This window comes from Nomascus leucogenys, chromosome 22a (genome assembly GCF_006542625.1).
Source record: "Nomascus leucogenys isolate Asia chromosome 22a, Asia_NLE_v1, whole genome shotgun sequence".
Taxonomy (NCBI): domain Eukaryota; kingdom Metazoa; phylum Chordata; class Mammalia; order Primates; family Hylobatidae; genus Nomascus; species Nomascus leucogenys.
Genome location: NC_044402.1, coordinates 39,620,667 through 39,647,586, shown reverse-complemented (window position 1 = coordinate 39,647,586; position 26,920 = coordinate 39,620,667). Strand labels below are relative to the sequence as shown.

The 26,920-nt window shown below is 43.3% G+C and overlaps 1 pseudogene; it reads left to right on the top strand.

Moving 5' to 3' along the window:
• The first annotated feature begins 6,029 nt into the window (after nt 1-6,029).
• On the top strand, nt 6,030-26,707 carry LOC100600558 (annotated as a pseudogene).
• Nucleotides 26,708-26,920: the final 213 nt, after the last annotated feature.

Sequence of the window (26,920 nt, the reverse complement as noted above, 5' to 3'; positions counted from 1 at the left end):
CAGGCTTGTGGGAGAGCATTAAGAGCTTGGTTTTAAACACATTAAGTTAGAGACACTTATCAGACATCAAGTAGGCAGCTGAACAGTATATGAGTCTGGAGTTCAGGCAAGAGGGTGGAGCTTGAGATAGCAATTTGAGAGTGGTCAGTCTAATAAATGGTATCTAAAACCATAGGGCTGGATGACATCACCTAGTGGGTTAGTATTTACAGAGGAAGGGTCTGAGGACTGGGCCTTGGGATACTCCAATTTTAGAGTTGGGAGGAAAGTGAAGGAACCAGTGAACGAGACTGAGAAGAAGCATTCAGTGAGATTTGAAGAGAACCAAAGAGAAGGAGGTGTGTCAAGAAGGAGCAAGTGAGTATGTCAAATGCTGCTGAGAGGCTGGGTAAGGTGAAGATTGAGCATTTATCATTGGATTTAGCAAAGTAGAGATTATCTGTGACCTCAATGATAGTTTCAGGGCAGGGGTGATGAAAGGCTGTTTGGAGTAGGTGCAAGAAAGAATAGGAGAAGAGTAAGTGGAGAGGGTGCACACAGAAAATCTTTTTGAGGAGTTTTCTGTAGAATGAGGGAGAAAAATGGGATGGTAGTTGAGGGCATCATATATTAAGGGATTGTGTTTTTTAAATATAGAAAATATACAGAGTGTTTGCATGCTGATGGGAACGATCCAGTAAAGAACAATAACCTTGAGGAGGTGTGAGAAAGGATGGGACCCAGGGAAAAAATGGAGTGTTGGTTTTACACACGAGCACTGACAGTTTATACACTGTACCAGAAAGAAAAGCAGAGAATTTGGAACGTATGTAAGGGATTTGTAATACTTTTTAAGGGATTGGTAATACTTTTTAGATTGCTTCTACAATCTCAGTGCAATAAGAAACAAGGCCATCAGCTAAGTGAGGAAGTAGAAGGTGTTGGAAGTTTGAGAAAAGAGAAGAAGTTATGAGATAATTGTCTGCAAGAGTATAAGAGAGTGAATTGACCAGGGAAGTGAAACAAGATTGAAGGGCAGCACTGAAGACCTTCCTAAGGTCAGTGGTCATGAATTTAAAGAAAGGCCCTTCGCCATGCTTGTGTGTTTTTCCCTCGTCAACATCATTTGCTTGTGTGCTATTAGAGAGTAAACAGAGAGCTATGTTTTTCCAGTTTTGGGGTTTTTTTTTCCTGGAAAAGTCCAAGAGAGGAAGAGAAGAGCAAGGGAACAACTACACATACAGAGAAGAGACTCTCATGATGGAAGGTGGAATTAAGCTCAGTCATATAGAAGGTGAGGACACGAATGGGGTGATGGATGTGCAAACTGACAGGTCAGTGGAGAGAAGGTTCCAGTAGGTTTGAAGAATTTAGAAATTGGGCTATTGGAGGGAGGATGCTGAAAGATGAGAAGCCATAGTGAAAGAGTGAGATGCTTCTTTCAAGGTAATGGGGAGAATGCTATTGTTGGTAATGGCAAGGTCTCACGAATGACTGTGGAAGTTTGTGGCTTGGAGGAGGGGGAGGATAGGATCACTGGGAATGAAGAGGTCAAAGAACTAAGAAGATCATGCTTATGAATATTGAAGTCACTAATAATTAAGACAGAGTTGGTCCTAGAAAGAGACAATGACCCAGCTGCTAAAATCTTCAAGGAATGAGGAGTGGTAGGTAACCTGGAGGTCTTAAGATGACCTCAAAAAGTAGAAGTAAGATGAGCAAAGCCTACCAAAAAAGGAGTAGGTTCAGAATATGCAAATACCTTAAAAACAAATAAGAAACAAGCAAGCAACCCAATAAAAAATGGACAGAGAACGAACAGGCAATTTACAGAGGAGGAACCCTGAATGACCCAGCAGGCAAAGAGGATCAACCTCACTGCTAATCAGAAAAATGCAAAGCAAGACAAGATGCTCTTTCACATCTACCAGAATGACACAGATGAAAATGGCTGAAAGCACCAGCATTAGGAATGATGTGGAGGAATAGGAGCTTTCATACAAGTGTAAATTGCTACAATGGCTTTGGAAAACAAATTTGGTAATATACAGTAAAAATCAAGACGCATGTGATTTTTGACCCAGCTTCTTCCTTCTAGATATAAACTCTGGGAAAAGCTCACACATGTGTGGTGCAAGGAGATATGCATAGGATACTTATGGCAGCATTATGTATAATAGATAAAAATTAAAACAACCTAAACGTCCATCAACAGGAAAGTAGATAAGTAGATTGGGTATAGTCACACAATGAGAATATTCTATGGTGGTGCAAATGAATGAACTAGAGACACGTATGTTGTGGTTCAACTCCAAAAACATAAGGTTGCTAAAAATCAGTAAGTTGCATAATGATAAGTACAATGTGATAACACCACCTTTGGTAAAGTTTAAAAACAAACAAGACAATATATATGATTTATGAATGCATATGTAGTAAAATGTAAAAAACATAAACAAGAAGGATATATACAACTTCTGAACAGCAGCCACCTCTGGGGAGGGCAGAGAGAGGAGAATGGATCTGGAAGAAGTGCAAAGTGGAGGTTCTATTCAATTTGTAATGTTTTATTTCTTTTCTTTTCTTTTCTTTTTTTCTTTCTTTCTTTTTTTTTTTTTGAGACTGAGTCTCACTCTGTTGCTCAGCTGGAGTGCAGTGGTGCAATCTTGGTTCACCTCTGCCTCCTGGGTTTAAGCAATTCTCATGCCTCAGCCTCTCAGTGATGTTAGGGGGTCAATTTTAGGGGGTCAATCTTTCCTGCTTTCTCCTGTGGGCATTTAGTGCTATAAATTTCCCTCTACACACTGCTTTAAATGTGTCCCAGAGATTCTGGCATGTTGTGTCTTTGTTCTCCTTGGTTTCAAAGAGGATCTTCATTTCTGCCTTCATTTCGTTATGTACCCAGTAGTCATTCAGGAGCAGGTTGTTCAGTTTCCATGTAGTTGAGCGGTTTTGAGTGAGTTTCTTAATCCTGAGTTCTAATTTGATTGCAATGTGGTCTGAGAGACAGTTTGTTTTGATTTCTATTCTTTTACATTTGCTGAGGAGTGCTTTACTTCCAAGTATGTGGTCAATTTTGGAATAAGTGCGGTGTGGTGCTGAGAAGAATGTATATTCTGTTGATTTGGGGTGGAGAGTTCTGTAGATGTCTATTAGGTCCACTTGTTGCAGAGCTGAGTTCAATTCCTGGGTATCTTTGTTAATTTTCTGTCTCGTTGATCTGCCTAATGTTGACAGTGGGGTGTTAAAGTCTTCTATTATTATTGTGTGGGAGTCTAAGTCTCTTTGTAGGTCTCTAAGGACTTGCTTTATGAATCTGGGTGCTCCTGTATTGGGTGCATATATATTTAGGATAGTTAGCTCTTCTTGTTGAATTGGTCCCTTTACCATTATGTAATGGCCTTCTTTGTCTCTTTTGATCTTTGTTGGTTTAAAGTCCATTTTATCAGAGACAAGGATTGCAACTCCTGCCTTTTTGTTTTCCATTTGCTTGGTAGATCTTCCTCCATCCCTTTATTTTGAGCCTATGTGTGTCTCTGCATGTGAGACGGGTTTTCTGAATACAGGAAACATCAATCACTGATACCCTTTCTTCCAGTTGATCAAATTGGCTACTGAAGCTTGTGCATTTGTCACGTAGTTCTTGTACCATGGTTTTCAGCTCCATCAGGTCCTTTAAGGACTTCTCTGCATTGGTTATTCTAGTTAGCCATCCTGAATACAGCACACTGATGGGTCTTGACTCTTTATCCGATTTGCCAGTCTGTGTCTTTTAATTGGAGCATTTAGCCCGTTTACATTTAAGGTTAATATTGTTATGTGTGAATTTGATCCTGTCATTATGATGTTAGCTGGTTATTTTGCTCGTTAGTTGATGCAGTTTCTTCCTATCTTCGACGGTCTTTACAATTTGGCACGTTTTTGCAGTGGCTGGTACCGGTTGTTCCTTTCCATATTTAGTGCTTCCTTCAGGAGCTCTTGTAAGGCAGGCCTGGTGGTGACAAAATCTCTCAGCATTTGCTTGTCTGTAAAGGATTTTATTTCTCCTTCATTTATGAAGCTTAGTTTGGCTGGATGTGAAATTCTGGGTTGAAAATTCTTTTCTTTAAGAATGTTGAATATTGGCCTCCACTCTCTTCTGGCTTGTAGAGTTTCTGCTGAGAGATCTGCTGTTAGTCTGATGGGCTTCCCTTTGTGGGTAACTTGACCTTTCTCTCTGGCTGCCATTAACATTTTTTCCTTCATTTCAACTTTGGTGAATCTGACAATTATGCGTCTTGGAGTTGCTCTTCTCGAGAAGTATCTTTGTGGCATTCTCTGTATTTCCTGAATTTGAATGTCGGCCTGCCTTGCTAGGTTGGGGAAGTTCTCCTGGATAATATTCTGAAGAGTGTTTTCCAACTTGGTTCCATTCTCCCTGTCACTTTCAGGTACACCAATCAGATGTAGAGTTGGTGTTTTCACATAGTCCCTTATTTCTTGGAGGCTTCGTTCATTTCTTTTTATTCTTTTTCCTTTAAACTTCTCTTCTTGCTTCATTTCATTCTTTTGATCTTCAATCACTGATACCCTTTCTTCCAGTTGATCAAATTGGCTACTGAAGCTTGTGCATTTGTCACGTAGTTCTTGTACCATGGTTTTCAGCTCCATCAGGTCCTTTAAGGACTTCTCTGCATTGGTTATTCTAGTTAGCCATTCATCTAATCTTTTTTCAAGGTTTTTAACTTCTTTGTGATGGGTTTGAACTTCCTCCTTCAGCTTGGAGAAGTTTGATTGTCTGAATCCTTCTTCTCTCAACTCGTCAAAGTCATTCTCCATCCAGCTTTGTTCCACTGCTGGTGAGGAGCTGCGTTCCTTTGTAGGAGAAGAGGTGCTCTGATTTTTAGAGTTTTCAGTTTTTCTGTTCTGTTTTTTCTGCATTTTTGTGGTTTTATCTACCTTTTGTCTTTGATGATGGTGATGTACAGATGGGGTTTTGGTGTGGATGTCCTTTCTGTTTGTTAGTTTGCCTTCTAACAGTCAGGATCCTCAGCTGCAGGTCTGTTGGAGTTTGCTGGAGGTCCACTCCAGGCCCTGTTTGCCTGAGTATCAGCAGTGGAGGCTGCAAAACAGTGAATATTGTTAAACAGTAATGTTGTTGCCTGATGGTTCCTCTGGAAGTTTCATCTCAGAGGGGTACCTGGCCGTGTGAGGTGTCAGTCTGCCCCTACTGGGGGGTGCCTCCCAGTTAGGCTACTTGGGGGTCAGGGACCCACTTGAGGAGGCAGTCTGTCCGTTCTCAGATCTCAAACTCCGTGCTGGGAGAACCACTACTCTCTTCAAAGCTGTCAGACAGGGACATTTAAGTCTACAGAGGTTTCTGCTGCCTTTTGTTCGGCTATGCCCTGCCCCCAGAGGTGGAGTCTATAGAGGCAGGCAGGCCTCCTTGAGCTGTGGTGGGCTCCACCCAGTTGGAGCTTCCTGGCCACTTTGTTTACCTACTCAAGCCTCAGCAATGGCGGGTGCCCCTCCCCAGCCTTGCTGCCACCTTGCAATTCAATCTCAGACTGCTGTGCTAGCAATGAGCAAGGCTCTGTGGGCATGGGACCCTCCAAGCCAGGCACGGGATATAATCTCCTGGTGTGCTGTTTACTAAGACCACTGGAAAAGCACAGTATTAGGGCAGGAGTGACCCCATTTTCCAGGTGCCATGTGTCACATCTTTGCTTGACTAGGAAAGGGAATTCCCTGACCCCTTGTGCTTCCCGGGTGAGGTGATGCCTTGCCCTGCTTCAGCTCATGCTCAGTGCACTGCATCCACTGTCCTGTGCCCACTGTCTGACAAGCCCCAGTGAGATGAACCCGGCACTTCAGTTAAAAATGCAGAAATCACCCGTTCTGCATCGCTCATACTAGGAGCTGTAGACTGGAGCCGTTCCTATTCAGCCATTTTGGAATGCCATTTATAAAATTCCCTGCTTAGATGTTTTTATGACTCAACAAAGGGCTTGGGAGCATGGTTGGAAAGGAACAGGGTGAGCTTAAAAGGAGTGTCTGAAAGATAAGAGGGAATGGGCTGGAACTCTTATACAACAGGATACTCAGTGGCAATCAGCACAGCTCCAGGACTGCTGCAGCCCCAGGCTTCTGCTCAGGAATCTGAGGTAAGCACCTGAGTCTGTTGGTCCCAGGTAGGCATGTCTCTTTCCTTCAGGGGTCCCCCTGGAGATAATGGGCCGTTGAGGCTGGAGAGGCCAGAGTCCTCTAGGAGACACATACCTCTTCTTAGCACAGCCCTCGTTTGGAAGGGATAAGTTTGGCTCCCAGGGAACCCAGTGGTCAGTAAGCTGTACTGGTCACCACCAGTTGTGCTGGAGTATAAACAGGGGCAGTCTTAAGGCTTGGACTCAAATACTTATCAGAGGAAGTGCAAACTTCCTTATTTCTTTCTGTCCCCAGAGATAAAAGGTCAAATCCCCATTTCCTGCTGTGGTAGCAAGTATCAGCCCTGCTGGAGACACCTGTGAGCTGAGCTATTGCCCCCCTTAGAGACCCTGGGCCTTGCTTCTTGGGCTGGGAGGGCTTCCCAGGATTAGGGATGCGAGTGATGAGAGGGTGTTGCCTGGGGCTGTCCTGTGAATCTTGCTGTCTTGAAAGCGTGTCAGATGGTTTCTGCTATGAAACTGGAACATATTAATTCAGAAAATTTAAGAATAGCACAGTTTTCATACAAAAGCTCTAAGTGCACAGCTAATTTAAAGTTGTGAAATTTTAATGATAGATTTTTACCATTCAGGACTTTAATAATCATTGCCAAATTCTACATTCAAATTTAAGAAACAGACTTGGAAAATTCTCTGAGGCATGTGTGGTTGGTCATTTTAAAATAACAGGTGGCTCATGACTGTAATCCCAACACTTTGGGAGGCCAAGGTAGGAGGATTGATTGAGCCCAGGGGTTCAAGACCAGCCTGGGCAATATAATGAGACCCTGTCTCTGTAGAAAAATAAAATAAGATAAATCAGCCAGGCATGGTGGCATGCACCTGTGGTCCTAGCTACTTGGGAGGCTGAGGCAGAAGGATCACCTGAGCTTGGGAGGTTGAGGCTGCCGTGGGCTGAGATCACGCCACTGAACTCCAACCTAGATGACAAAGTAAGACCCTGTTTCAAAAACAAACAAACAAACAAACAAACAAACAGAGAGAGAGAATTGTTGTATTTTTAACCTCTTAAAATTTATATTAAAAAACCCCAAAACTTTTAGTTTTGTAATAATTGTAGATTTGTGAAAATTGCAAATATAGTAGAGAGAGTTCTTGTATACTCTTCACCCAGCTTCCCTTAATGTTAGCATCTTATATAAAACATGGTACATGTATCAAAACTAAGAAATTAACTCTGGTACATTATTACAGCTAAATTATATACTTTATTAATATCTCACTAATTTTTTCTCTAATGTCCTATATGGTTCAAGGATCCAATCTAGGATAATACATTGTGTTTAATCCTTGTGTCTCCCCAGTTTTTTCCTTATCGGTAACATTTTCTCATCTCATTTTTCATGGCCTTAACAGTTTTGAAGAGGATTGGGTTGGATGTTGTAGAACATTACTCAGTTTTGGTTTGTCTGATGTATTTCTCATGATGGTAGGATGAGTTTTGGGGAAAAATGCTACAGAGAGAAGTGCCCTTCTCATCTCGTCGTATTGAGGAGTACATGGGATCAGCATTACTTAGATCGTGATGTTCACTTTCATCACTTGGTTAGGGAAGTGTCTGCCAGGTTTCTCCACTGTAAAGTTACTATTTCCCCCTTCTTTGGAAGTGAGACTCCAAATCCAGCCCATCTTCAAGGTGGGGAAGAAGGGATTAAGCTCCACCTACACGGAAAAGTATCTTCATATATTATTTGGAATTTTTCTATAGAGAAGATTTGTTTCTTGTCCACCATTTAGTTATTTACTGAATCTTTAAAAAAATAAATATGGACACATAGATATTTATCTTATTTTAGATTAAAATCCAATAATTTGTTACTTATTTTATTGCTCAAATTGTTGCAGCTTTCGTCATGGGAAGCTCTTTTTGTTTGGCTCCTGTGCCCTTGTGCCAGGCCTCCATTCTTTTGGGATTTTTTTAAATGTTTGTTTGTTTGTTGAGCACTTCCTTACTTTCTGGCACTACAAGATGCTCCAGGACCATCCCATATTTTCCCTATCTCAGCCCTAGAATCAGCCATTTCTCCAAGGAGTAACTGGCCATTTAAAAATAGTAGACTTTTTAAACATAAAAGCAATGCATTCTTTTTGTTGAAAATTTGGGAAATAAGAATTCAAATTCAAGAAAAATTAAATGATAGTGCCATGATCAGAAGAAATCCATTTGGGGAATTTGATATCTTTCTTTTCCATCCTCTTATTGATTTTCTTTGTGTTCAGTTTCATAATTTCTGCTTTTATCTTTGTTTTCAAAATTCTTTTCACTTGGGTTTATTAGTATTTTTCTTTTATTTAACTTCTTGCATTGAAAGATTATTTCATTTCCAATTATTTTCTAAGTGTATTTAAGACTGCTTTATTCTCTGTATATTGCTTTGATCACATCCTACAGGGTTTCACTTTCCTACAAAGTCCTCATATTGTTGTTCCTTCCTTCCTTCCTTTCCTTCCTTTCTTTCCTTCATTTCTTTCTTTCCTTCCTTCCCTTCTCCTTCCTTCCTTCCTTCCTTCCTCTCTCTCCCTCCGTTCCTCTCTTCTTCCCCTTTCCTTTCCTTTTTTCCCTCCCTGCCTCCCTCCTTTCCCTCCCTTTCTCTCTTTCCTTCCTCCCTCCCTCCCTCCCTCCCTTCCTTCCTTCCTTCCTTCCTCTCTCTCCCTCCCTTCCTCCCTTCTTCCCCTTTCCTTTCCTTTCTTCCCTCCCTCCCTCCTTTCCCTCCCTGTCTCTCTCTTTCCTCCCTCCCTCCCTTCCTTCCGTCCTTCCTTTCTTCCTTCCTTCCGTCCTTCCTTCCTTCCTTTTTCTTTCTTTTCTTTTTCTTTCAAGACAGGGTCTTGCTCTTTCACTTAGGATGGAGTGCAGAGGCTCAATTATAGCTCACTGCAGCCTCCAACTCCTGGGCTCAAGCGATCCTCCCGCCTCAGCCTCCCAAAGTGTTGGGATTACAGGTATGGCCACTATGCCTGGCTTTGTTTTTCATTTCTAAGTAGTGATTTCTGCTGTGATTTTTCTCTCTTAAAAACTATTATGTAAAGATATTTAAAATTTCCAAGTAAATGATATTTTTTTGGATTCTATACTTTTATGCTCATTTTCTGTATTTATTGCATAGGTCAGTGACTATGAATGGCTCACATGATTTCCACTCTTTGGAATTTATTAACATTTTATTAATTATTATTTTAAATTCTCTCTATTCTTACTTATATTTTGTCCAGTAAAGTGTTGATTTCATAGGGATACATGTTAAAGTAACTCACTGACTTAGTGTTTGCCAATTTTAAACTCGTGTTATAGACATAAAAGCTACTATTGTAATTTTTGTTTTATATACTTTTTAATAATATAATTATTATCTTTTTCCACTTTAATGCCATTTTCCTTGAATTATATTTTTTCTTATTATAATATTGTCATACTTTCCTTCCTTTTATTAACATTTGCCTGATATGTGACCTTCTGTTCCTTTCTTCCTATTTTCCATCTTCCTTTGGTGGTGGTTCTAGCCATACCTCTTACAAACTGTATTTAACTGGGTTTTAAAAAGAGACTCCATCTTTCAATACATTAACTTAACCCACTCACATCTATTGTGAACATCCATATATATTTGGACTTATTTCTGAAATCTTATTTTGTGTTTCTTATTTATCATGCTTTTTTTGGTTTGTTTTTTCCTTCATTTTATTTTACTAATCCAAATTTCTTCTGACCTTCTCACAGTTACCTTCTGAGGGGCTGATACTTTTTCTCCTGAGATGCCTGGCAAAATGATAGTGATTTGCAGAAGATACCTAAGGGCCTTGCTCCTCCCAATGCAAATACAGTCATGTGTGGTTTAAGGATGGGTATATGTTCTGAGAAATGCAACATTAGGTGAGTTTGTCACTGTGGCAACATTGTAGAGTGTACCTACACAAACCTAGATGGCAGTAGCCTACTATGCATCTAGCCTATATGGTATAGCCTGTTGTTCCTAGGCTGCAAACCCCTACAGCATGGTACTGTACTGAATATTGTAGCCAATTGTAACACAGTGGTAAGGATTAGTGGGATCAGTGTATCTAAACATAGCTAAACATAGGAAGGGTATACTTAAAGCACAGTGTTTTAATCTTATGGGACCACCATTGTAAAAGTGGTCTGTGGTTGACTGAAATGTTGTTATGTGGTGCATGACTTACCTCTGCAGTGACAATTGCCCAGGACCCTCCTACTCCTTATGTCTGCTGCCTCTAAGCTTGGAGCACCCATAGCTGCTCCCATCTTTTGCTATTATTCTTTCCTGAAGACATTTTAGACTGTAATTTTCTCATGCAAGGCAACACCATCCATCTTTCAAGAATTCCTTACAATTTTTTTTTTCAGACAGGGTCTCACTTTGTTGCCCATGCTGAAGTACAGTAGCATGACTGCAGCTCACTGCAGCCTCAACCTCCTGAGCTCAAGTAATCCTCCCACCTCAGTCTCTTGAAATGCTGGGATTACAAGTATGAGCCACCATGCCCAGCCTCCTCATAATTTTTACAAGCTTTTGTTTTGTTTTGTTTTGGTTTTCTTTCTTTTTAAAAATATCTTCTTCATCTAGTGGTATTTGGTATAGAAGGCTGGAGTACATATTTAATCTTTCACTTTGATCCCAGCACACCTTCTTTTCTTTCTAGCTTTTCTCTATGTAGATACTTGTGTAAATATAAGTTGTCATTGTGTGTGTGGAAGTTTTTGTCATGATTTTTCAGTTAGTATTTTAATGGAAGCATTTCTATGTTATTACAAATTACTTGCTGTATATATCCCATTGAGTAATATACCATATTCAGCATTTAGGTTTTATTCATTTTTTTACCTATTAAAAATAAGGCCATAAAGGTTCTTGTTCACAAATCCATTTTTTAATTATTATTATACCTTAGGTTTTAGGGTACATGTGCACAAGGTGCAGATTTGTTACATATGTATACATGTGCCATGTTGGTGTACTGCACCCATTAACTCGTCATTTAGCATTAGGTATATCTCCTAATGCTATCCCTCCCCCTTCCCCCCACCCCACAACAGTCCCCGGAGTGTGATGTTCCCCTTCCTGTGTCCATGAGTTCTCGTTGTTCAGTTCCCATGAGTGAGAACATGCGGTGTTTGGTTTTTTGTCCTTGTGATAGTTTGCTCAGAATGATGGTTTCCAGCTTCATCCATGTCCCTGCAAAGGACATGAACTCATCATTTTTTATGGCTGCATAGTATTCCATGGTGTATATGTGCCACATTTTCTTAATCCAGTCTGTCATTGATGGACATTTGGGTTGGTTCCAAGTCTTTGCTATTGTGAATAGTGCCGCAATAAACATATGTGTGCGTGAGTCTTTATAGCAGCATGATTTATAACCCTTTGGGTATATACCCAGTAATGGGATGGTTAGGTCAAATGGTATTTCTAGTTCTAGATCCCTGAGGAATCGCCACACTGACTTCCACAATGGTTGAACTAGTTTACAGTCCCACCAACAGTGTAAAAGTGTTCCTATTTCTCCACATCCTCTCCAGCACCTGTTGTTTCCTGACTTTTTAATGATGGCCATTCCAACTGGTGTGAGATGGCATCTCCTTGTGGTTTTGATTTGCATTTCTCTGATGGCCAGTGATGACGAGCATTTTTTCATGTTTTTTGGCTGCATAAATGTCTTCTTTTGAGAAGTGTCTGTTCATATCCTTTGCCCACTTTTTGATGGGGTTGTTTGTTTTTTTCTTGTAAATTTGTTTGAGTTCATTGTAGATTCTGGATATTAGCCCTTTGTCAGATGAGTAGGTTGCGAAAATTTTCTCCCATTCTGTAGGTTGCCTGTTCACTGTAATGGTAGTTTCTTTTGCTGTGCAGAAGCTCTTTAGTTTAATTAGATCCCATTTGTCAATTTTGGCTTTTGTTGCCATTGCTTTTGGTGTTTTAGACATGAAGTCCTTGCCCATGCCTATGTCCTGAATGGTATTGCCTAGGTTTTCTTCTAGGGTTTTTATGGTTTTAGGTCTAACATGTAAGTCTTTAATCCATCTTGAATTAACTTTTGTATAAGGTGTAAGGAAGGTATCCAGTTTCAGCTTTCTACATATGGCTAGCCAGTTTTCCCAGCACCATTTATTAAATAGGGAATCCTTTCCCCATTGCTTGTTTTTGTCAGGTTTGTCAAAGATCAGACGGTTGTAGATATGAGGCATTATTTCTGAGGGCTCTGTTCTGCTCCATTGATCTATATCTCTGTTTTGGTACCAGTACCATACTGTTTTGGTTACTGTAGCCTTATAGTATAGTTTGAAGTCAGGGAGAGTGATGCCTCCAGCTTTGTTCTTTTGGCTTAGGATTGACTTGGCGATGCGGGCTCTTTTTTGGTTCCATATGAACTTTAAAGTAGTTTTTTCCAATTCTGTGAAGAAAGTCATTGGTAGCTTGATGAGGATGGCATTGAATCTATAAATTAGCTTGGGCAGTATGGCCATTTTCATGATATTGATTCTTCCAACCCATGAGCATGGAATGTTCTTCCATTTGTTTGTATCCTCTTTTATTTTGTTGAGCAGTGGTTTGTAGTTCTCCTTGAAGAGGTCCTTCACATCCCTTGTAAGTTGGATTCCTAGGTATTTTATTCTCTTTGAAGCAATTGTGAATGGGAGTTCACTCATGATTTGGCTCTCTGTTTGTCTGTTATTGGTGTATAAGAATGCTTGTGATTTTTGTACATTGATTTTGTATCCTGAGACTTTGCTGAAGTTGCTTATCAGCTTAAGGAGATTTTGGGCTGAGACCATGGGGTTTTCTAGATATACAATCATGTCATCTGCAAACAGGGACAATTTGACTTCCTCTTTTCCTAGTTGAATACCCTTTATTTCCTTCTCCTGTCTGATTGCCCTGACCAGAACTTCCAGCACTATGTTGAATAGGAGTGGTGAGAGAGGGCATCCCTGTCTTGTGCCAGTTTTCAAAGGGAATGCTTCCAGTTTTTGCCCATTCAGTATGATATTGGCTGTGGGTTTGTCATAGATAGCTCTTATGATTTTGAGATATGTCCCATCAATACCTAATTTATTAAGAGTTTTTATCATGAAGGTTGTTGAATTTTGTCAGAGGCCTTTTCTGCATCTATTGAGATAATCATATGGTTTTTGTCTTTGGTTCTGTTTATATGCTGGATTGCATTTATTGATTTGTGTATGTTGAACCAGTCTTGCATCCCAGGGATGAAGCCCACTTGATCATGGTGGATAAGCTTTTTGATGTGCTGCTGGATTCGGTTTGCCAGTATTTTACTGAGGCACAAATCCATTTTTATATGTGAAATATTTTAAGTGGATGTAAGATTATTGTAGATTTCCAGCAAACAGATTAGGTCATTCCATACCTACTAACATATCTCACACACACACACACACAATTTATATCATATATACATGCATATTTATATATAATACATATGGCATGTATAAAATATACACACATATTCTCAGAACATACAAATTCCTGAATGTTATGATGGTTCCATTAAATTATATGTCCTTGAAAACTAAGATGGTAGATCAACTGTACAACAGGCAAAGACTGGGACTGGGAATGTGAAATATTATAGCGCATATCACTTAGATGCCTGTGAATGCAGGCCAACTACTCCTTATTGCATCATTTTCTTTGGGTGGGGGAAATACGGCAATGATGACAACCTTTTCTGGACCTAAATGGGTACACATAATTTGTTACATGGTCAGTCTCAGAAGATGAAGGATGGAGTAGGAAACTCTAAATATAGGGGGTTTTTTGGTCTTTTTGTTTGTTTTTACCTCCTCTTGCCATATAACTTTGCTAACTTCCTAATACTATTATTCCACACAGTAGAAGTACAATCTATTTTTCTTGCATCATCAAGGGGGCCTTTGCTCTTTACAATTTTGTAAATCTGAGGCGCATGGACTCTTTTCTATTCACTATGTCCTGGACTTCTTTTCCTGAAGGTCAGAAACTCTTAGTGCTCCATTTCTGTTGAAAGAAAGGTTGAGGGAAATTAACAGGTCATAACGGGAGGTGTTAAGGAATAGTAGTGAGGTTTCTCCTTGTACTGGTTTCCTGGGGGTCCCCTAAGAAAATATCACAGACTGGGTGGCTTAAACAGAAATTTATTTCTCATAGTTCTGGAACCTGAAAATTGAAGATCAAGATCGAGTTCAAGGTTTGTGAAGCCTCTCTCCTTGGCTTGCGATGGGTGTCTTCTCATTATCCTCCCACAGCCTTCTGTCTGTGTGCACATGTCCTTGGCTCTCTTTTGTGCATCCAGATTCCCTCTTCTTATAAGACCACCAGTCAGATTGGATTAGGGCTTACCCCAACAATATTATTTTAACTTAATCACCTCTGTAAAGGCCCTATCTCCAAACACAGTCATAGTCTGTACCAGAGCCTCAGCATATGAATTTTGGGGGGACACAATTCAGTCCATAACACTCTTTGAGACAAACAAGATTGAACTCGCTTTGAAAGCCTTGTTTAAAGTTTTGATGTTAAGTTCAGACATGAACTTGTCTATTGTCAGAGATCTATGATTTTGTTCCCTAGAAAGGGTTGTTGGCTTTTTATATTGGTTCCCTAATTGTGCATCGGCTTAATATTGACATAAAGACTGGAGTATGAAGGATAGAAACCAGGAAAATTTTTTAAAAGGAAAGAAAAAATTAGACTAGAATAGACCACACAGGAAGTGGAATAAGAATTAAACCAAGACCAAAAAAAAATGAAAAAAAAAAGAGTACTAGAGAAACAATGATTAGCTCTTTTAGTTGTTAGGGCCCAGAATGAAGTTTATGCCTTCCTGAGCATAATCATCATTTATTTACATAAAAATTATCAATTTGTTAAAAACAAAAACAAAACAAAAAAAACCCTAGAAGCTTTCTTTCATCCAGAACACAAAGTCCAAAGTGCCATGGTCTTATCACTCCACCCCACCTTACCAGGCTCTCTGTTCTGTCTATGCCACTTCTCTGTTCCACTCCACACCCAGGCCCACTAGACTCTGTGCCTGGAGCAGCCCACAGCCCTGCTGCGAAAACACATCCTGCTCTAACCTAAAGCTCCGTCCTATTTCCTTCCCAAGCCTTCTCTCTCTCTCTCTCTGCCGCCCCCCTCCTCGCTCCAGCCCAGGGATATCACTCTGTCCTTATGATGATCTTTGATGTCTTCCATCATTACCTTGAGAAGAGCACTTCCTTTTGTTCTCACATGTCTCAAGAGCCAAACTGTACACATTTCTAAGCTCTGTCCCCAAGTACTACTTGTGAAATCATTAAGAATAATGATTAAGGATATGCCTCACTTATTAAGAGGCAGGAGTAAATATTATAGTGTAGATGTCTGCTTTAATAAACAATTGTTTTAAATGGTCCCAGAAATTGAGCCTGATTAATTAATTTGTGTTTTGTTCTTTTATAGATCTTAGCCCAGTTGTGTTCTACAAGTCACAGCTAAGTGAATTTCTTAAGAAACTTTTAGTTTAAAATAATTTTAGGTTCAGAGGAAGTTGCAAAAATAGTACAGAGAGGTCTCACATACTTTTTATCCAGTAGTTCCAATGGTATTATAATAATGTATTAACATCTTCCATAATGATAGTGCAATATCAAAACCAGGAAATTGACATTGATACAATACACAAATTTTACTCATATCTCATCAGTTTTATATGCACTTGTGTGTGTGCATGTATGTGTGTGTGTGTGTGTGGTTCTGGACATTTTATCACATGTTGATTTGTGTGGCCACCACAATTGAGACACAGAACTGTTCTATCACCACAAAGATCATTCATGCTACCTCTTGTAGTCACACTCATCTGCCTCCCCTTAACCCATCCCTAACCTCTGGCATCCACAAATCTTTTCTACATTTCTATAATTTTATCATCTCAAGAATATATTAGTGGGATCATATGGTACATAATTTTTTGGAATCAACTATGTTTACTCAGCAGAACCCTCTTGAGATCCATAAATTGTTGCACTTATCAGTATTTTGTTCTTTATTGCTCTAGAGTATTTCCTCGCACTCCAATTTTCTGACACCAGCTGGTGCCCCACAGTTCAATCTTACTCTGACTCTAGCTGGCAGTGGCACCAGATTCCACAGGTTCAATGGTTCAGTCTCACCGATTGCCCCCATTTGAGATGTCAGTTGCAAATCCCATGCCACCCATATTTCTGACTGACTAGCTATAAATCAGGGATTCCTCGGGTTGGATAATTTGCTAGAATGGCTCAAAGAACTCAAGAAATCTCTTTATTTACACCAACTGGTTTATTCCAAAGGATACAACTCAAAAACAGCCAAATGGAACAGATGCATAGCACAAGGTATGCTGTGCGTGTGTGTGTATGTGTGTGTGTGTGCGTGTGTGTGTGTAGCTTCCATACCTATCTCTCTGGGTGTGCCACCCTCCCAGCACCCCAGTGTGTTCACCAACCTGGAAGCCCTCTGCATCTCATTGTTCATGAGTTTTTATAGGGCTCAATCTCCAGACCTCTTCTCCCCTTCCTGGAGGTCAGTGGGTGGAACTGAAGGTTTCAGCCCTTTAATCACTTGATCTCTCTGGTGACCAGTTCCACCCTGAGGCTATTTAGAGGCCCCACTCAAAGTCACCTCATTAGTATAAACTCAGGTATGGTTGAAAAACACTCATTATGAATAGCAAAAGACACTTCTACCACTCAGGAAATTCCACGGAAATCTGTGCCAGAAACCTGGGACAAATACTGAATGTATGCTTGGGATATAGCACAATTGTTTTGTAGTGGTCCAAGGGATGGATGTACTACAGTTTGCTTAACCATTCACCCACTGAAGAACATTTGCGTTCTTCCCAGTTTTGGCTAATATGTAGAAATGAAGCTGCTATAAGCATTCATGTACATGATTTTGTGTGAGCATATGTTTTCAATTCTGGGATAAAGCCTGGGAGTACAGCAACTGGGGTCATATGGTAAGTGTATGTTTATTTTTTAAAGGAAATTCCCAAGCTATTTCTCAGAGTGGCTGTACCATGTTATGTTCCCACCAGCAAGGTATGAGAGATCCAGTTTCCCTACATCCTCACCAACATTTGGTATTTTTCTGATTTTAGCTGTTGTACTAGATGAATACTAATATTTCATTGTGGTTTAAGTTTGCATTTCCCTAATGGATAATGATATTCAACATCTTTTCAGGTGTTTATTTGGCATGCATATATCCTCTTTGATGAATACTCAAGTATTTTTTCTCAGTTTTTAGTTGAATTGTATTTTTACTGTTGAGTTTGAGGGTTCTTCATATATTCTAAATATGAGGTTTTTTGGTCAGATGTGGTTTGCAAATATTTTAATGTCAGTCTATAGCTCGGCTTTTCATTCTCTTAACAGGGTCTTCCGCAGAGCAAATGTTTTTATTTTGAGGAAATCTGATTTATTTTTTCTTTTATGGATTATGATTTTGGTGCCATTTCTAAGAACTCTTCACCTAGTTCTTTGTCCTGAAGATTTTAGCCTGTTTTCTGTAAAAAATTTTAGAGTTTTACATCTAAATCTGTGATCAATTTTGAGGGATTTTGGTTTGTTTTAGACAGGGTCTTGGTCTGTCACCCAGGCTGGACATCTCAGTCACAAATGATCCTCCACCTCAGATTCCTGAGTAGCTGGGACCACAGGCGTGCACCACATTGCCTGGCTAATTTTTTAATTTTGTAGAGACAAGACTCTTGCTATGTTGCTCAGCCTGGTCTCTACTCCTGGGCTCAAGTGATCCTCCTGCCTTGGCCTCCCCAAATGCTGGGATTACAGGTGTCAGCCATCGCACCTGGCCTTTTTTTTTTTTTTAAATAAAGTATGAGGTTTAGCTTGAGGTTCATTTTCTTCTCCTATAGATGTACAATTGCTCCGGTGTCATTTGTTTAAAAGATTGTCCTTCCTCATTGGATTGTTCTTGCACCTTTGTCAAAAGTCAGTTTGCTGTACTTGTGTAGGTCTATTTTGGGATGTTCTGTTCTGTTCCATCTATCTGTGTGCCTATTCTTCTATCAATATTACAGTGTCCTGATTATTATAAAGCCAAGTGAAGTTTGAGGATATCCAAGACAAATATAAAAATTCTGTGGGCTCAGAGCAAGTAGCACCTTCCTGAGAGGAGTCAGAGAAGCCAGTATAATTTAGATACTAAGACTGCAGATTTTCTATTCAGTAGATGTGGATTGAACCTCAGCTTTCTACTGGTTGTGAGAAATTGAACAATTTATTTCTCTGTGCTTCTGTTTCCAGTTCTATAAAATGTGGATAATAACAATGACTACTTCAAAAGGCTAAATGACTATTAAATGAAAAAAAAATCATGAAGATTGCATAGCACTATGCTTAGAACATAATGATCAATACATGTGAACTTTACAGCAGATGCTGTTGGTATCCCGCCTAAGTCCTCTCAGCACTCACCTTTCTGTATTCATCCTCCCAACTTCCAACAGCTCGCACCTGTGACTTTCTCTGGGTTTTCTGGTTCCTGGAACCTGCTCCGTGCACAGGTGGGGCAAGCTGGCAGTGCTAAGGAATTTAATGCTGCTTAGGAGCAGCCCTCAACCAATGACTGACAAGAGTTGACCAGCTGTCCTGGTTTGCCTGGGGCTTGGGGGTTTCCTAGAGTGCAGGAAAACTGGGAGGGTGGGCCACCTTAAGTCCCCAATTCCCTTGAAATTTGAAGCAGATGCTCAGAGTTGCTCAGCAGATTGAACTTCAGTGGCCACAGAGGTAACCTGATTGATCACACACCTTTTGTGAATGGGAGTCCCTAGCTGGCTCATGACTAGGAGATGTCAGTGTCCTCATTCCAGAATGGGCTCTGCAGTCAATGCCCATCTCACACATCCCTGCCCAATGCTCCCACCTCATCACACAGCTCTGGAATTTATAATTAACTCCAAATCTCAGCATCTCTCCCTAAAATATCTGATTTCTGAGCACTATGAATGATGTAGTTGGAAAACCAGCTGCTTTGTGGGTCAATGAAGGTAGTACTTGAATCTTGTCTACCTACCTACTGGCTCGGTAGTCCTAAGATACTGATCTTATTACCACCAGGACATCCCTCTCTCCCCATCTTCCATCTTCCATCTTTCCTGGGCTATCTTCTTTTCCATCTCACTCCCTCCAGTCTCCTAACATTTCTTCCCAGGGTCATCTCCAGAAAAACTACTTGCTTCACAGTATACCTCTTAGAGGAGACAACCTAGGATTATTATTGTTCCTTGGTCTCCCTATTGGATAGTAAGGGGGTTTGAGATGAAAAGTATGTGTTGAAAATTGTTTCAGATATGAGGTGCTGCTGTTGCAGTTACAGTGACACAAGGTGCTGTGGGCTGTTCGGGCAGGTGGGCCTGGACAGGAAGGCCTGGGGGTCAGGAGGAGGTGAGGGGAGAGACTCTGTGAAATTTTCTGGAACCAGAGGGAGTGGCCTGACTTTACTGGAATCAGAAGGGAGTGACTGGACTTTATTTAGAGTTGGAAGGGAGTCATTTGTGATGAGGAGAAGCAACTTGCCTGTTGGAAATGTTACAAGTTTAGTATCTGAGGAGGGTGCTGTTGCTGTTACTTTAGGTGGGGAGCTGAGGGGTGGCTTCAGGAAAGGTCAGAACCTGGAGCTGTTGACAACAAGTTCAATGCTCAGATGATGGATGTGGAGGTGAGCCAGGTAAATGTCACTCAGGCACTTACCGGTGGCACAGCACCATGCCTGGCCATGTCTGCCATGGTGCTGCAGTTCACTATAGTGGGGAAGCCCTTCTTGGGGAATAGGCTGTGGAAAGAACATGGACAGTCCTGTACTTTCCTGGAAAGTCTGGAGAATGGTGGGACATCCGTCAGAGGCCTCAGTGGCACTTCCATGGAGGATGCATGGAGACACAGGTCCTAATGTGTTCCATAATGTGAATATCTTCCCAGGTTCTTCCCCAGCTTTGGGTCCAGAAGGAGGAAGACCAGACAGTGACTGCCATGCTCAGGGCTGTGTCTTGGGCCTTTAGGAGTCTTCCTTGCCCCCCAGTTCCTCTCTCAGCAAAAATGTTTGGTAAAAGAGCGGATAAGAGCAGTGCCCTGGCTGATAAAGTGGCTGTGATCACTGGGTCCACAAGAGGGTGAGTGAATGGGAGTCCCTAGCTGGCTTATGACTAGGAGATGTCAGTGTCTTCATTCCAGAGTGGGCTCTGCAGTCAATGCCCATCTCACGCATCCCTGCCCAATGCTCCCACCTCATCATACAGCTCCAGAATTTATAATTAACTCCAAATCTCAGCATCTCGCCTTAAAATATCTGGTTTCTGAGCTCTAAGAATGATGTAGTTGGAAAACCAGCTGCTTTCTGGGTCAATGAGAGCAGTGCTTGAATCTTGTCTACTACCTACTGCCTCAGTAGTCCCAAGATATTTATCTTATTACCACCAGGACATCCCTCTCTCCCCATCTTCCATGCGGCTATGGCCTTTTAAGATCCTGGTCTAATAGGGAGAAACCTGAGACCTATTTGTCCCTCAGACTCAGGGGTTTCATTGACTGGAGGATGCCCACTGGCACCAGGGGAATAAGCAGGGCAATGTCTCTGGACCAGCTCAGGGAGTTTTCACAGGTGAACCTCTTCTCATTGTCACATTTCTTCCCGTGTCCCTCCAATTCCACTCATCCTGTAACTGCCCTCATAAGCCACAAGCTATGAGTCATTATCACTGGCAGGAGGCGGAGTTTCTGGTGTTGAATGCTTCAGGGGCACAATCTTCCTTTTGACCTTTCGTGGTCTATAACTTCACCAATTTAGACCATTGTATTTCAGAACTGTTTAATCATTCTAGACTTCCCAGATCTCCATGATGTTTTAAATCTTTGTGGGTGCTCCCAAGGCCTGACCTTCATAATAAATGAATACCAATAAAATAAAATACCAATGAATACCAATGAAAAATTCCAAGCTATCCAGATAGTTTGTACAACGCAGAGGAAATGTGCCTTCTGCTCTTTCTTTATCATAGGGGTTTAGCCAGCCCCATCAAGAGTGCATCAGATCTCCTTAAAGTAAGGAAATGCAGAGGGCAGAATGCGTTCTTCACCATGAAAGTGTTTCAACTGCAGAGCAGAGGGAAGCTGTTAAGCTTAGAGAAACTGTAATTTATACCAGAGGCCTCTGGCTAGAACAAAAAGGAAATAAGCTGGGCCATTAAAAAGATTCTTTACAATGTAGGCAGGGTACCCAGCAAGTTAACTGTTCTGATGAAACATTACTTTTTAAAAACTCCTTTAACAAAATTGATATGAACATTTCCTTATCTATAAAATATAATTATACATTAAGTTGTGAGAATTAAATGGGGTAGGCTTTGCGATGGCCTGATAAGTATTAGCCACTCAGTTCCTCTTCCCTGCTTAGAAGGATTTGGAGGTTGCTCTCAGACAACACCAGGGAACTCAATTTGTGTCTCAAGATCAGGCTTCCAGGAGGAGAGTGGGGAGGGCAGAAGCCATCACTCCATCTCTGCCACCAGGATCCACTTTGCCATCGCTCGGCGTCTTGCTCAGGATGGGGTCCACGTGGTCATCAGTGGCCAGAAGCAGCAGAACGTGGGCTGGGCCGTGGCCACTCTGAGCATGGCGGGCACTGTGTGCCACCTGGGGAAGGCCAAGGATTAGGAGCAGCTGGTGGTCCCGGTGAAGGGGCAGGCAGTGGGAGGAGGAGAAGATGGGGATACGCAGATCCAGCCCTGACACGGCTGGGGTCTCTAGCAATGTTATCTAAGTGAACAACGTGTGCAGCCCAGGACAGGGCCCTGCCCAGGGAATGAAGCAAATGGACAACCAGATGTGTCTGAGAAGAGATATTCCTGGCAGGAGGGAGCTCACGTGGGCTGGTCTAGAACACTGCTAATCAAAGGGCAGCCTGGCCTGGGAGCTTGCTGGAGACCTGGAAGTTCAGATCTAGCTGAGGTTGCTTGAATGGAGGCTACCTTTGCACGCGCTCTGCCAGTGATCTGTGTACTTGTTGAAGTTTGAGAGCACTGCTCTAGTGCACCCCCAGGTGCTGTGCTGGGGAGCCCACTGGGATAAGAGCTCTTCATGTGTGACCACCCTGGAAGGGGTGAGTTGTGAGGCAGAATCTGAAGGAGCGTGCAGTGGGCATCTGCATGTTGCAGAGAATGAATGGGCCCTTGATGTGAGACTGTGGGAGGAAGATTCCAGAGTGGAGGGAGAGGTGAGACAAAATTGGTTAGAAATGTAGGAGATGAGTGAAGATCTGGACTGGTCAGGGCCTGGGTGTCAATCAGGCATCACACAGGGGCAGGAATTTGATGCCTCCAAGGAGGTGAGAAACAAATATTTCACTCACCTCTGATGGCCAGGATCTGCCAGCACTCTAGGGATGCTGCAGGATGGCCTTGGGCAAGAGTTTGTCACTTTGCCCTGGGTTGTCACTACCTCTTCTCTATCCCTTCCTCCACATCCTCTGTCATTTCCTCCACAGGCCCTGGAGCACTGTGGAGGCGGTGACTAGTGTGCGTGGCAGAGGTCAATCCCTTGGTGGGGAGCACACTGGGAGCCATTAAGCTGGTCTGGGACAAGGTGAGGACCAGGGGTAGGATCACTTCCTGCCTGGCTCTCTGTCCTCCATTTCTGTACACATGCATGTGCACACAGAGTACCTCAGCTCCCACATGCCCTCCCTCCCCACCTCAATGTTGACTCTGATGGGTGGGGGCGGGGGCTCCCTGGGACAAGCTGCCCATCAGTAAGTTGAACAAGCACTGACCATGCCAAGCCTAGACCAGGCTCCAGCTGCCTCCTCTACCCTGACTCTCCTTGTGCTGGTCACTGCTACAAAGAGCTGAGATGCCAGAGATTTCCTGGTCTATCCATGGCAAAGACCCTCCCTTGGCTCAGGTTTCTGAGGCTGTCTCTGTCTGGACTCACTGGCACCTGTTCCAGTCCCTTCATTCTGCCTGTCCCATGGGGCCCCTCTGGGCTGTCAGGGAGACACCTCACTTGTTCACAGACACAGCTGAAAGAAGGGACTCCTGCCCAGGCCCACCGTCCCACTCAATAGAGCATTCCAGGGGCTCCCACTGCCTCTGCAGACCCCCTGCCCCTGCTGTCCTGATGGGCCCCCTTCGAGGGCTCAGTCCTGGTCTCCTACCTGACCCTGTTGGCAGAGACTGGGTCCTGTGATCTATGTGAGCCATCCCCTCCTCAGGGAGCCTTCGTCCCACTGATCACCCCTCCCCTTCTCCTGGTGGAGTCCACCCCTCCTTCTTTCTGTGGGTCTCACATTCCATGGCCTTCTAGACTCAATTTTCAATTCCCCTCCTCTCCCTTTGGCCACAATCAGGCTCTTCCGGTTAAAAAAAAAAATCCTGGTTCCAAACCTTTCCTGACATAGACTAAATACTCAGTATAGATTCCCTTCTCTCATCGCACCTACCTAATGGCACTCACTAATATCTTAGTGATTCCTGATTTCCCTCCCTCACCTGTATTTTCCCAGCCTCTTCTCCAGAGGGCAATATTGACTGGGGAGAGGTTGTGTGGGGACCAATAGGGAGAGGGTCCCCTAAATCACAGATTATTGGTGGCTCCCCTATGACCTGGGCAGGACTGGAACCTCTGATCCCTTTTCCCTCACACATAGTAAGGAACACAGTGTCCCAGCGCTTGTCACAGTCACAGGGCTTCATTCTTGCTCTGGCCACAGGTCTCCAAGTGACCAATGAGATGGGCCCTAGACAGACCTTATCTCTCCTTGTCCCCTGCCCCTGGATTCTTTCTCATTTCAGATCCTGTGTGTGAACGTGAAGACCCCAGCCCTGCTGCTGAGCCAGCTGCTGCCCCACATGGAGAACAGGGGATGAGATGGGCTAGTGGGCACCGAGGTCTAAGTGCATTGTTTTTTTCTACCTCCCTGGAAGCACTTGGGCAGGGACTCAAGAAGTAGAGGATGGCAGGGGAGATGGTAGGTGTGTCCTTTGGGAAATGTTCTCCATTTCCAGACCTACCTTCTTCCTCATGGGATGTGGCAGTTGTGATGAAGATGAAGAGACACTTGCTGGGGAAGGGGCAGGACCTGCCTTCCAGGTCCTCAAAGGACATTTCACTGGCCCTTGTTTCTTTCATCCCAGGGAGTGGCATGGACCTTGCCCCTGCAGTGGCAGCTGCAGGGATGAAGGGGCCAGAGTGAAGTCACCTGGAGCCACCAGCTCCAGTTACTCTTGCCCTCGTCTGTGGGTATGTCATCTGTTTCCCTTCTGGTCAGAGGCCCTGTGGGTTTGCTTCTCCTCACCTTCCCATGCAGAGCCTGGCTGTCCTGTGTCCCATGGCTGCCCAGGGGCAGGCCAGGCTGGGACTCGTTAGTGATGCCCAGACCTCATGGGGGTCTCTGTGACACATGAGTGTCACTTGGCTCTGCTCTCCAGGAGTGCTGCCCCTCAGCCTTGGGATCATGCCCCAAGGGATGCCACTCTGGCTGTGTGTATTGGGTGGCTTTGACCCCAGCAGTGGCTTCGGTATCCACTAATTTAGATGTCCAGCTTCCCTCTAGTGTTCCAAATAGTTCCCAAACTTTTATGCTTTCACCCTGAACCCTGAGCTGGTTTCCTCATGGCATGAAAATACAATTTCCTGGCTCACCTTGTCTCTTTATTGAACTTTCATCTCTTCTCATCTCCCTTTCTTCTCACAGTGGAAGCTCTGTGGTTCTGGTCTCATCTATGGTGGCTTATGTGCCAATACCAGTGAGTGTCAGCCCCTCTGGATGTGGCTGGGTGAGGGTACCTGAAACTGGTTTCTTGTGAGGCCTTGCAGAGGTGTGTGGGAGAATTGGCTGTTGATCCCAGATAAGATGGAGTTAAGATGTGTGAACACCAGGCCAGGTGTGGTGGCTCACACCTGTAATTTCAGCACTTTGGGAGGCTGGGGCAGGTGAATCGCTTGAGCCTAGGAGTTCAAGACCAGCCTGGGCAGCATAGCAAGACCCCGTCTCTATTAAAAAGACCAAAATAAAAATTAAAAAAAAAAAAGATATGTTAACACCAGCATAACACCCTGACTGCTACAGACCAGGTATAATCTCACTTTGTCATAATAGATCTAATACCCAAGGACATTAAGCCATGTGCCCAGGGTAAGAATAGTCAGTTTGCATTACTTCAAGGACTGGGTCCTGGGTCTCTTAATTCCCACTTCCTTCCTGAATGTTCGAAAGCACAGTGCAGCTTTCTCTGTGTCAAGCTTGGACACACATGGCAGCAACTTGACACTTCCCTAAGCCTGGAGGAGCCCTGCTATCTCAGAATTTCAGTCCTTGAAAATTATTATGGGGTGGTGAGGGGTAGGGGAAGGCATTTTAGTTTGGGGCTGGAGTCAGGCATGTCTTCTTAGTCTGTGACCCAGAGTCACAGCTTTGGTTGTTCAGGTAATTGTCCATCCCTGCATTGCCAATCCACTTTGTCTGCTTCCTTTTGCATTTCAGAAGTTGGGAGCCTGCAACACCAGCAAAACAACCCCGCTGGGCCTAAGTCCCTGGCAATGGAGCTGGCTCCAAAAGACATCTGGGTAAACTGCCTGGTGCCAGGAATAATCAAGGCTGACTTTGTGCAAGTGGGGAGGGTCGCTGTGGCTCCTGCTCCCACTCCCTGCCCCCATGGTCCCACAGATCCCTTCCCCAGCAAAGCTTCCAGCTGAACTGAGGCCCACAGAGACCTGCATACGTAGGCCGGAGCCCCAGCCCAGGTTCATCACTCAGAGGCTCTGGCCTTCAGCCTTTGGGACCCACAACCTCTCCCTTTCCTGTAGAAGCATGGGAGGGCCGTGTCCTTTCTGGGAGCAGACCAGAGTCCTTCCTCACCCTTCTCGCCCAAACAGGGTCACCCTCCCACAGAGGACTTGGTCTGCCGTGGTGCTCTTCCCAACCCCCATCTCCTCCCTGCTGCCAGTGCCCCCCAACATTCCCTGCTCCTGCCAACAGTCCAGCTGCCTAACATTGATCTGAAATCTTTCCTCAGGAGAAAACATTGCCATATTTGCTACCTGGCTTTAACAAAGTCCATGGATTGCAGCAGTAGGTGGGGCTTGAGACTTCAGTGGTCTGTGTCTACTTGAGGGAAAGTTCAGGTTCAAGAAGACATAGATCCCTGATCTTCCAGTCTACTAGCTGACCCCCTCTTTGAAGTCTGAAGACATCACAGTCTTGGGCTGGAGGCTAGAAGGTGGGTGTGAGCCCCCCATGGAGGCTGGTAAGGTGTGAGTTGATTGGTGTCGATGCTGGGCACCCCTTTGGGGCAGCAGGACCTGAGGTCAGAGATTAACACTTCAAAGGCTGCGCCCTCAGCTCTGCTCTCTTCCGTCAGGTTTGGGGAGCCGGAGGACTATGCAGGAACCATGTCCTTCCTGTGCTCTCCAGATGTGCTCCATCACCGGGGAGAACATCGTGGTGGCCGGCTACTCTCCTAAGCTGTGAAGAGAGTGTGTGGCTACGAGAGTGAGGCCATGGTCCTCAAGTGGAAAATGGGGGTCCTTAGGGAAATATGGAAGTGGGGAGCCTTAGGGTGTCATTAGGATCCAGGGCCATGTAAGGAAACTTGCTCAGGAAATGAGAAGGAAGGCAAGGTGTTTGAAACTTTTATTTTGGAAACAAACATGTTTGGCCACTTCTAATCTGGGCTCATTTCTG